Source organism: Antennarius striatus, chromosome 9 (genome assembly GCF_040054535.1).
Source record: "Antennarius striatus isolate MH-2024 chromosome 9, ASM4005453v1, whole genome shotgun sequence".
Lineage (NCBI taxonomy): Eukaryota > Metazoa > Chordata > Actinopteri > Lophiiformes > Antennariidae > Antennarius > Antennarius striatus.
This window is the reverse complement of record NC_090784.1, coordinates 19,330,220-19,343,121: the sequence shown is the minus strand read 5'-3', so window position 1 is coordinate 19,343,121 and position 12,902 is coordinate 19,330,220. Positions and strand designations below refer to the sequence as shown.

Sequence of the window (12,902 nt, the reverse complement as noted above, 5' to 3'; positions counted from 1 at the left end):
TTCGAGTAAAATGAAAGCGAGACAAATTTGTAACGGGCAATTTTTGTACCCAGTGTATTTTTGATGATTTTGTTTTCCCCATATCCATAATGAATTCCAGATTTAATTAGCAAACATCCACATGAAGAACAGTTACAGTAACATCTGTTACAAAGTGAATGTAAACAGCTTATGTGTAAAAGGTAAAATCTCACTTTAGAGCTCCTGCCAACAGCGCTGCTTCCGTATAATAGATGACTTTTGGAGATGCTCCAAAAACTGGGTGGTCTGAGCTAATCTGGATAAGACCTTTTGGCATCTGATCTTCAACAATTTTAATGGGCCTGTGGTCTCTTCAGCGACTGCTATTGCTAAAGTTATTGCTCTGTTCATTGCTTTATCTTTTCTCTGGCATCTTTTGCTGCCATCAGTGATAATGATATGCCATATCTGTGCTTACTTAGACATACTGCTTATCATTACAACATGGGCACATGACTTCGGTCATATCTAAATTTCAATCTAGAAACTTTTTTAACATAAACTTTGCTATGGTACACACTGGAGGATGTCTCTGTGTAATTATGTGACCTGAGGTGAAACGCATGATGGAAACTACAGGTTTCCTGGTTAATCATGATTGTTAAAGATAAAATACAAAGTAATGTAATCTCTTTATATATGTCAGTTTGAATAAAGATGCTCAGAGGGGATGGGTTGGCAAGACATACTTTATCCAGGTTATCTGTCCAGGCACTTACATCACAATGGTATCTGATGTCAAGCTGTAATATTCAACTAGAATGCTGTTCCAGTCCTCTACAATCATGATCATCAGATGGATCTATCATCTCTTCTATGCTCTATTGTAACAACTGTCAAACATGACCTCAATGTAGGACCTTCACTCAGCAACAGCGGCAGGGCTGACATCATCAAAACCAAATGTAGACCTTAGCCTTAAAAAAATCTTCTTTCTAAGCGTGTTTTTATTTGATCATATCACTGTTAAGAACAATATGTGAGTACATAAATACAAGTAGGCTAAACCCTTGTTCATTATAATGTTTATAATGGCCCACTACCGACGCTGGATACTATGCAGAATAATTAATCAATGAAAGAATATAATTTGCTATAATAATATGCTCAAGACCCCCAACATGTTCATATGCATAGATAATTAATTCAGAACAGATGTAAATGGTCCTGGAAGGATACCAAATTTGGAATATTTTAACTGTGACATTGGTAAAAGTCACAAAAAGCCCTCAAGGAGCTCTTTTTTTCTGTGCTGGAAATGAGGACAAGAGCTCCAGTGACCTCTGTAATCACTGGGTAGCGAAATCGAGGTTACATTTGCTTGAGGTGTTGGCAATTAATTCAGACTATGGCCCACTCTGGACTTTTGTCCCCATTTTTCCTCCTCAATATGGTACTCCCCACCTCATTTCACCTCACCTCACCCACCCAACGACTCGGCTTCTACACAAATAACATTCATATTCATTTGGACATTTGCATGAAGCTAATGTTGGATACTTGCGCTTAAACATATTTATCGATTGTTTTTTCTTTCATTTTAGAAAGCACAAGCACAGCATTTGATTCTACAGAGTGAATCTTGTCTGCTCAGTTGTTTTAACACTGCTTAACTCTGCAAATTTACCAAGATGAATCAGTAAACTTGTTAAAGGTCTGAGGGGAGGACTTTCCCCAGGAATATCTCCAGGCAGAATCTTTCATGTCCTTTTTTGTCATGTATCAAAATTCATTTCATGGCAAGGATAGCCAAATCTCTCTCTTAAAATGCCAGTGTCACAGCCAGAAAAAAACTTTAATTATGCTGTTAAATTCAAATACATATCACATTTACTTTAAAACACATCTTTTAGGGTAAATATTATCTCTCATCCTGTAACGGTTGCGTTTGACAGTTTTAATCCTGACCGTTTTTGCCGCCTCCTTCGGTGCAGTCAGCAAACATGTGTATATGTATCTGGTCAAATGAATTGGTAAGATTAAACGTAAAAAGAACATGGGAACAGCTAGGTATGACTTTTGTTACAAGGGTGTACTGAACATGAACAATGTGTGCCCAGTGGGCAGGAAAATTGATGACAGCATATATCTGGAGCTGTGTACCCTGCAGTGTTAAAGATGTCACGCAGTAACTGGGGACAGTGGAGCACCGACGATTTAAACAGGAAAAGGACAAAGCCATGTTACTCAAAAGCAGCCACTTTGAAGAAAAAAAACCCCGCATTTCCGACAGCTCCGCAACCTTGACACATTTCCTTTTTTTTTTTTGCTCACTCGGCTGCCTAACGGGCCCGGTCTGCCCCGGCAAAGACATTCTTGATCCAGTTTTGGTTGCATCACATTTTTTTCTAAATAGGATCAGTAGGGGATTATCTATGTGGGGAGAAGAGAATCAGCAATTGCAGTAACATGTTGCCTTCCTTTCCTCTCCGAGAGGATCAAAGTGAATGCAGGCGTGTGGAAGGATGTCACCTCTCACCTCGTGACACCCGGACACGAGGTGAGAGGTGACACATACAGATATGTGGGGTGACACATGCACATGACTCAACTTTGGGGCTGTTTCTCTTCAATGTTTCCCTCTATTCCCCCTCCCCCTTTTGCCTGGGGCACCTCTAGATGGCACTGCGCAGCTATTTGTAAAACGTCGTTGTATGAAGTGATATAGGGCTTTTGTGTGTGTGTAGAGAGCCTGTCTGGACCCACCACTGTGTTTTGAGGGCCATTTGAATGCCTCATTTCACTCTTATGCTATCCCTCTTTTCTGATTATTTTGTTTCTCACAGCCAGTTGTGCTTCAAGAAAATGAAATTCCGGTCAGTCAGTAGGTCAATCACAGATAAAGCGTAGCTCAGAGGGAATATTCAGCCCGATCAACTTGTCTCCCAGCCGTCTGCCTCAACTTATTGTGCCAAAAATGTCTGATGCGTCACTTGATTGTCAATATCAAAACACTTAACATAAAAATAAATGACAGACACCAGAAAAGCTTAAGCTGAATAGCCTTGGTGCAACCTCTGGCAAAATACCCAAAAGCTGAACTCCAAGTCTAGTCAAGGTCACAACATTACTTGCAGAAGAGGGTGTGGGGTGAGGATGCTCTTCCTGATCTGTTTCCTCTCTCAGACTTTTATCCCATTCTGTTTATTATACAGTCAGCTAGATATGACCCACATAGATACATTAGTCACCTCTCTGCAGCCCCCTCGTCCTGCTGCACGTGTCATGCAGAGGACAAAAAGGAGCCAGGTAAGCAGAGGGAAGGAATGCCTGAGCCACCAGATCACATCTCTCAGGGATATTAATCATTTAATGTCTCTGCTGCTGGTAAAGAACTTAGGGTATGTCAGCAAATGTCTATTGAATAAAGGTGGTTCTTTATTGGTCAAAAAATAAATAAAAAAATGAAGCCGCATGCTTGTTTGTTTCCTAAACAAACAAAAGATGTTAAGTTTTTTGTAGTCATTAGCATCACACAATTAAAGCTATTCTGATCCCAGTTGCAGTGAAAGTTAACGGCTTTCAACTTCTTAACTTTACTGCCCAAATACGATGTTACATATTTCTTGCACTTTACAATATTTCAGAGCCAAATATTAAAATTCAGACTCCATTTCATTTATCCAACAAATTGAGTTGATAGACAAAAGCCATTCTGTTGATTTATGACATGAAATGTACAATTTAATTTGAAAATATACAAAATTTGACTTGCTTTCACCCACCTAAAAAATTTAAATTTGATGAAGATGAAAATATAGCAGTGGTTTCCAACCTTTTTGTGGAACGGACCAGGCCTTTTCACAGACAGGCTTTTAAGTTTTGGTGGATAAATACAGTAGAACAAAATAAAAATACATTGATACAACTAGCATTAAACATTGTTTTTTTTCTAAATACAGTATAATAATAAAGGGGAATGAATGTGTATGCAAAATTATTAAGCATCGTCCCCCCTACGAGCTGTTCATTAGGTGTGCACCAAGTTGGAGCTGGCCACCATTTTATCTCTCTACCTGCCCCTTGTGTTTCTTGTTCTTCCTGTTGTTCTTGTTCTTCTTTTTGTTCTTCATCTTCCTCTGACTTCAGGACTGGAACTCTATTCTATTAGTAGACTTGTCAGTCTAAAGATATTTTGAAAGTTATTATGGAACTCACATATTAGATATATGTGTATATCAGTGCACATCTAAAAGCACATTTCAGTGCAAGATATGAGAATATATGAAAATGGCCAAAATAGAATAAAATGTCTTACTCTACAGTTATTTATCACTGCTACCACTCCTGGCAAAATAACTTCACCTTGGCCTCAAATATGACAGAATTCATCATTCTCTTACTTGTGCTCACATTTCAGGTTCTGTGGATGATAAAAAAAAAAAAGCCAGCACGCTGACAAATGAAAATATAGAATGCCCTTTTAGTGAGCCCACGTCAATATCAACTGTAGAGTTGAGTAAATGTATTTGAGGAGTTCTCTCCATCTAAATGAGGGAAGATAGCGTTTAATACTTGGACTTGGCAACATCTTTCATACTTTAAGATCCTGCAAATCCATCTGCAGAAAAAGCAAGAGCGAAAAAAAAAATAATAAAAAAATTCGTTATTGTCAATTCCCTCTGGAGCTGAGGCAGTACTAAGACTGCAGAGAATACTGATAAGCCGGCAAAAAAGACTCTACACCTTATCTCGCTGGTACAGCCCTTGTTCACTCAGATTCCTTCATTGCTGTACGGTAAAAAAAAAAAAAAAAAAAAAAAAAAAACCATGCAAAACAAAACACATTTCTATTTATTTTTTAATTATTACAACAATTTCTTATTGTATGAATCCAGCTAATCCAGTTAATGCTGAAAAAAGAGAACACTTTGACAATGATGATTAATAAATGGGGGAAAAGATTTTCTCGTTTACATTTTTAATAGTTTTTAATGATGTGTTTTCCCCCCGCATCTTTTGAAGGGGTGCACTCATTGCAAAATCAATTATCAGAGATCATAAAATAAGTGTTTCTGCTGCTGATGATAAGACCATCTGCATCAGCGTGGAAAATGGCAGAATAGACACCGTATTTAGAAACACATCATCTTACTAAAACAATCTGACTTTATTAAGGAAGACTAATAATGGTCCCCTTTGGATTTTACAGGCATGCTCTGTGGGTCATTAAGCCCACCAGGGGAAGAAGCTGTGCTCCAGGGAAACAGCACAGCTGGGATGATGACATTGAAGAAGTTGGTAGATGCAAAGATAAGTGCAATTCTTTTTATTCCATCTGATCTGATGACATTGTCTCCGACTCGGTGGTTCGAAACAATCCAGGCATGCATGACGAGTCACCTTGCTGGATACCTGACTTTGTCTAGTTCAGTGACACTGCAATGACCTGTCATCACAAACTATAGCAGACAAAGACAGTTTAAAACAGAATGACATAACCTTGTCTGCAATCCAATGAGAATGATGTTTTCTGTCCAAACTCCATCATTGATGATATTGTTGCTCATACATTATCTGGTCCTCTCAAACTATTAATGCATGCACTTATGGCGATGTACGTCACTTTGGATAAAAGCAGCCTCAAAATGGCGTACATTATATTTCACTTTGAATCTGCATAAAGAAAAAGATGTAAAATCGGTTGCAACAGACAACAGCGTATCATTTCACTCCCCCTCAACACGTTGAAGATGAGAGCAAACAAGTGGGTCAGGCTGAGAGGAGATGACATTACTGGGAGCCAGCCATCTTTCTGTCAGGATCAAAGTGAAGTGGGTGCCTCTTCTACCCCCCACCCCCACCCCCACCCCCCACGACCACCGGGGTTTCCATCAGCAACTCTACGTCTCAAAGGAGATAATCCAAAAGGATGGTATGACATACAATGAAGGTATTATATAGCCAAAGCCATTGGTGTAATTTTCTGTGAAATGCCTCAAATAATCCTCATATTTAAAGATCCCCAAGGGAAGAAAAAAATTAAGGATTTTTTAACGACGGCACCCAGGAGTAGCCTTTATATTTTTTTTAAGGTGTGTCTACAAGATAATAGTGTCATTTATTTCATGGTAAAGCAACTATCCCTGTAAGGGATGTACAACATCAAGAGTAATGTCCTCATGTATCAAATCCACAGCTACCAAATATACATTACTGTACATTGAGTGGCGTCAGTTGTGCGAGAGCTCGTCATCAAACCGTAGGCTTTAGGCTTAATGAACGAAAGGAAGTGATTACTTCCTAATGAACTTGGAGTTTACACTGCAGGCGCTGCAGAGACTCTTATCTGCTCATTAATTGATAAGCAGATACGAGATGTGATTGGCTGTCGCTCCCTGGAGGGATGTGTTTGTGACACTCATTTACGTATATTCCCCCTATCTTTAACATTAAAGATGGATATTGGAAGTTTATGATAAACAGTTTTTAGGCATATGCTAGTCAAACTGTAATAATCCTAATTGGATCACAAATAGCTACCTGCTGCTGCGTTTTCCTTCAAGGATAAGGACAATTTTCAAAAGATGGATAAATTTGTGTCTCCTGTGCATCCTGACTTCTAGACTATTACACCAGGACAACAGCTATTACTGTCTGTAAGTCATTATGTTTGGTTTGCACATATGTGGAGACTTGGTAACAACTGTGCGGAGGACATCAAAAGGACACCTGCCACATCCTATCAGCATCACTGTCACTGAACACAAGCCCCCCCCGGCCAAAGAGAAAAAAGATTTTGCTGCATCCTCAATGATTTGAGGTTTACAACTCAAGGCCAACTTGGGTTGACTGACAACAGCAGTCCCAGCACGGTTACATGAAGAGGTTAACGGTGGTTTCATGGATTTAACCCACACTCTGCCAGATCACCCAGATCTAGGTTAAATTTAGTTTCTACATTCAGATGCGATAGATGGTTTTCTTTCTAGTGAGTTTTTTCCTTCACTCGTCTGGTTTTCTTTCTTTTTCTTTTATGCCAGTTTCTCGGTGAACCTCATCAAATAGCCCCCATCAGTCACCTAACCCTAGCTACCAAGCCATTTGACTGGATTCTGCTCTGTTTTCACCACTATCACTAACATAAGTCTTAAAACAAGTTTTACTCTTGGGTCCACCAAGAAAACTTCGAAACCTACTACTCCTTGCCAGAGTCAAATGTAAAATAAATACTAATATATGTAAATATATGGGTAGCAATATATTTGAAGGTCCTAGGCTCAAATCCTGGGACTTTTCTGTTTGGAGTTTGCATTTTGTCCCCATGTCTGTAGGTTTCCTCCAGGTTCTCCGGCTTCATCCCACAACCAGAAATTTGCAGTAGAGGTGAACTGATGACCCCAAAATTAACCAGAGGAGTGACTGTGAGTGTGATTGGCATTTGTCTTTCTTTAAGGTCCTGTGACTTGTTCAGTGTGACCTCTGTCTCCAGCACAAAAAGATTGGATAAGCCACATTTGTTTGACAACTCCTAGCTAACTTGATACTATAGATTAGTGCATGCCATAGTGTCCTGTGTGAGACTGAATGTGATGTTTACCATCAGAGTTGACTTTTTAGTTCAATGAGTATTCCAGGTGAAAACCATACTGGTCCTACAGACTCTCATGGAGCTGGGATGTTACATTAGAGACAGACAGGATCTACAGTTAGAGGTAATTACAGTAATACCAGTACACAAAATCAATGTTTGGCGGTATTTCACTGTTACTACTATTGCCAGCTGACCTACTTTTCCACCTCTACTCTCATCTATTGTGTTTTATTTTTGGGTCTTTGTGGATTATACGTTCCCCTTTATATATTGAAAGGACAGAACACAACAAAACAGGAAAAACGCAGACCAAAGTTAAGAGCAATGGCATAAAATGAAGATGCCATGAGTTGAGTCGTGTCCCAGTTGTGTACGGTTTCAGATCTGCTGCTCAGATCTAGTAACATGAGCATTTTTAGCGCTTGTTGTATAAATGTGGCATATCTAGTGTTTTATGTCTGTTGTCCTGGACGCAGGGTATAATTGTGTCTTAGACACATTACCTTTGTACTGACAGTAGCTTTCTTTGGTTTATCATGTAACATTTTACAGTGCAGGTTCATTATAACATTATAGCCATGACATATTTTTACTTCCATCAGCTCATCTACTGTTTGATGTAACTATGGGTGACTGACCTGTGAATAGATTCTCACCTTTCACTCACATAAAGCCGACATTGTGCCACAAGCATCATTCCTACTTGACCCTGATCTGTAAGATCTACGTCCGTCTTAAAGAAATCAAAAGCATAGCTTTACTAAGTGAAAATACGATTAATTCAGATTGCACATGCACCTGACTTAATAAAGAAATAACACAGATAATAGTGCTCCTGTTGCAATGCTGAACATTTTTTATTACTTTGTAATACACTAATCTTTAAAAAAATGTACGCATTACCACAGACTAAACAAAATAACTGGTTAATATATATTTATCTCAACCTTCATGGATCAGTACCCACCTCTCTCAATATCACTGTCATTATCTCATTTTATTAAGGAGAAAGGAAAAGTAATCTACAATAAATAAAATTATCAACTCTATTGTTGACCTATCCCTGCACTGTATTGTATAAAAATTGGTTGACAGACAAACCATTGGGGGCGATCATCCAACCATCAATAACAGAGATGATAATGACAAAGTAATAAATTGCATCTGTTTGGTGAAGTATGTATCAATTCAATAATGATGTTAATGATGATGTTATTGTGCCATTGCGATTATTATATACTGTATATATATATATATATATATATATATATATATATATATATATATATATATATATATATATATATATATATATAATATTATTATATAGAAATCAATAGTTGTGTTTGCTAATCTATTGTTGTACCATACAATACCATATTGGTATTTATGATGCCTCAGTGTAAATATCAATAAGGGTGTGCCACAATTATGTGAAGTAGCAGTAAGTAGTAGCCCCCTCATTATCCATGGCTGCTTGGTTAATCACAAGATTAAACTCCCAAGTGTCAATTCATATGGGTGGTGTTATCCCTCAAGACTGGAGGCTCAACTTAACACAAGCCATGTGACATAATGGAGAAAGTCTCTTCTGATTTCCCTGTTCTGCTTTTGAGCCACAAGCTTGGCAGTTTATTGATCTCCCTCTCATCTAATCAGTAGCCTTGTCACATTATAACAAAGGAGAGCCTGGCCAAAATGAAAGCAATTTACTTCAGCCCAGTGAAGATTGCAGGGCAGGGCAGGCTGTAGTAGTTTTCTTCCCTCTTCATAGACAATCTGATACAGGCAATAGTGGAGTTTGGGCTGGAATCAAAACAATGTCTCAGCATATTGAGCCCGGCAGGGTGAAGCTGGGGACAGACAAACACTCCAACTGATTGTCGCTTAAGTCATCCATGCAGGCAGTTATTCAGTCAAACTAGGTGACCTGAGGAAAAATAACATAAGTTAAGCTTAGAAATTTCTCCATATGTAACAGTGGAATAACTAACAATTTGAAAGACGTCTGGAGGGATTTTAATAATGTATTGATCCCACTAACAAACTGGTGGATACTTTATTCGGGGGTTAAATATAATTATTATGTGAAGAGTAATAAATAATAATAGTAATAATAATGGTAATAAAGATACTGTATATTGGTGAGGAGCGTCCTCACCAGGGACCAGTAAAACACCAAGGTTAGAATTGGCAGCAAAAATAATAGGCACACGATTATCATTTAGATTGTGCAGTGCAGCCTGTAGGCTACATAAATGCACAAATAAGTAATTGAATTTGCACTTCCCCCTGTATAGCAGCAAACCCGTTTAAAAGCAGTTATGCATCCCAATTTCAATTTCGGTGTTAGCTTGATGTCATGTTTCTGAGAGAATCACTTTGCTGCTACCGGCGGTATAAATAATAATAAAAACTCAATGTTTAGCCTAAAGAGCCATTTTATCTCATCCTCATGTATGTTCAATGGTTTTCCCATTCAGATGAAGGGTGCTGTTCTGATAAATAGGCCTCTGAGGGCATATACTCTGAAGCAGCTATAATAGTTCTAAAGAAGATTCTCTCCAAGGCAGTCATGTTGGTATATTGTTACAGCAAACCTAGAACTGTTGCAAATCCTGCTGTGGCTACACTATGGCGTGTCTTCTTGTTTCTGGTTGGATTTTGCATGGACAGCAATTTTCATGTAGCTCTTAGTGAAAGAACTTCTGAGGTTATGTCAGAAATTGGAAACAGATTGGTGGGGTGATGGTGTTGGCGTGGTTTTGAAATTAAAACAACCAAATCCCAGATGTACACCTGCCTCCGGATACATCTCAAAAACAATTCGCATGTTCCTCATGTTGAGTTATCCTCCAAAAGATCAGGCAAGAACACAAATGGTGTGAATCACATGACTTCCAATCACTCTCATGGGCAGGGTGAATTAATGAGATTAAATAAGATTCCTTTTTTATTTGTAGCATCGTCTGTCAAAATGGGCAGCGTGAGAATATAGCTCTGTCTGACATGAATAGTACAGTCTTTAACTGGCAGTTTCTTGCTTTGAATTCACAGCTTGTAGTTTCTAGGGTTGCATGGGGCCACTCAATAAAAAATAAAATGAAAGCCAGGAGCAGTGTGAGATCACAAGAGTTGTATTCATTGTTAAATAATGACTGCATCCAGTAAAAATCTGACACAACTCTGGCAGAAATGTTCTCAGATGAGGAAATGTTATAATAATCTTTCGATCAGTCACGATCTATAACTTCCTTTCTTACACTCTTACTTTTAGCGCCAGGTAACTAAATGAAATGCACCCTCACCTTGAATAAAATAGCACAGTTCTATCTACGCAGTGCACTGGCGTCGCGCTCAGAGTGTCCCCCGCATCTCGCCCGTAAGTCAGTCGGGATAGGCTCCAGTAAATAAGAAGATGAATGAATGAAGTATTAAGAAGCAGTAGTTGTTCTAATACATATTAATGTGGAGATGTTGGAAATATATCATTACCATACCATTTCTTGCATAATTATGTCCAAATAATAATGACATCATCTGTATTAAGATTAGTTCCTTAGAAACCTTGCTTTTGCAATTTTCTCTGATAGCAGGCAAGAAATCTCCCAGGAAAATGAAGGCTGATCTGCAACCCAGTCAGGCAGCCTGGCACCATTTCTATCTGCCTTCATGTCTCCATTATAGACTAAATGAATGAATAAACTCACACTTTTGTCCAGTGTTGGCGGTATCTCAGTAAATGGGAAGCGATCTGAAACAGCGGCTCCAACAACTATACCACCTGGCAACACCAGGAGGGGTAAGTGTTCCGTTTCCACTTTGATTAGCATCATTGGCAACATCTGTATTCAGCAAACTATGCCATGCCATGATGGGCCGTGTGAAAACAGGTTCAGTGGTCCTGGTATGTACAGTAGAATGTGCTGTTAACGTGTTATTGCATCCCTTGGGTAATCATTGCAGCGTCTTGTTTACAAGGATTTACACAGACTGGTTTCCAAAAGCATCACAATGACATTGAAAGCAGTCGCCATGCAACCGAGGGAGCCTGTGCCTTACTCTGACCTCCCAGGTGACCCAGTCTTTCTGACTCTGTAAGCAAAAATCACACAAAGCGGGCTGACACTGCACCTTCAAAGTAAAAAAAAACAACTTCTACACAAAATCTTCCTCCACAAGACCCGCTGTATTACTCTGCGCTTTCCTGTGTCATATGTTCCACCATTAAAAGTGCTCCCCAGTGAAAATGTTTATAGTGCATCCCATTCATCATAGTCTCCTCACAGTCTAATAAAAATGGCCTTTAATGCCTTATTTTCAGCCTCTTGACTTAAAAGTGCTTTTGATTTTGGTAGTCTGCCCTCCAGTTTCTCTGGAGTCCCTCTCTACTCCTGTGGGATTGAGATCTCTTTAGAGTTTAGGTTCAGAGAGCAAATGCTCAGGGACAGCTAGAAGCATAATAAAAATCAGTGAGTTGAATTTAAAAAAAAAAAAAGGTTTCTTGGTCACAGGCATCTCTGCTTGAACGTCTGGGTTACTGCAAATTGAAAAGAAAAGTGAAACTAAAGATCTGGCTATATAAAGAAGCTCAGCAATATAAAGTGCGTGTATATACTTCTGGCCACTCGTCATCTGAGTAAGGAGGCAATCAGGAGTTTTTAAAGGTGTAACATCATTATGCCATGACAATAAAGACAATTTCTTTATCTAAAAGAGGGTGCCTTGCATGTGATTTTAGGGTCAGAATGCACCTATCTGCATTTTTGTGGGTATGATCATATTGAATGATGCTGTTCATCATGATTTGTACTTGATGCGGACATGACAGTAGTCTTTATTTGTAGTGAAGCAGTATGGAAGGGCCAAACTCTACGCAGGAAAGTCTGCTATTAATTATAAGTCAAAAAACTCAGTTGTCTGTTTATTAGCTTCACTTTTTCAGAGAACTACAACAGCCTCACCATAAATGTCTGCTGGTAATTACATTTATATACAACTAATTTGCAACAGCAGATATATTTATAAGGGGAATATAATTAGTGCCAGACAAAATTTATGTGACCAAATAAAACACTGCATTTGTGTTGCGCTGGAGTTCCAGAAATGTGGTTGGGATGGAGGACAGCCACACACAATGAGTGAGATCACGTCCTGACTCCAGTATGTGGTTATGTTTAAGTGACCGAACCACTCGAGATCAGGGAAACACAATATGAAAGTTTAATGGTTAGGAAAGCAGATTAATCAAAACTGTCATTGGATATTTTTTCTGTTCTTGGGCTTTAAATTAATAACATTTCCCTCCATATATTTATAAAGAAATTGGTTGGCATTATACGTCCTA

General features: G+C 38.7%; 1 long non-coding RNA gene across 1 annotated transcript; it reads left to right on the top strand.

Annotated features, from left to right (window-relative positions):
* Positions 1-7,311: 7,311 nt before the first annotated feature.
* LOC137600939 (uncharacterized) lies at positions 7,312-11,733 on the top strand. The gene is made up of 3 exons (XR_011037011.1): positions 7,312-7,385; positions 11,278-11,357; positions 11,522-11,733. It is a non-coding gene; the product is annotated as an uncharacterized lncRNA (long non-coding RNA).
* Positions 11,734-12,902: the final 1,169 nt, after the last annotated feature.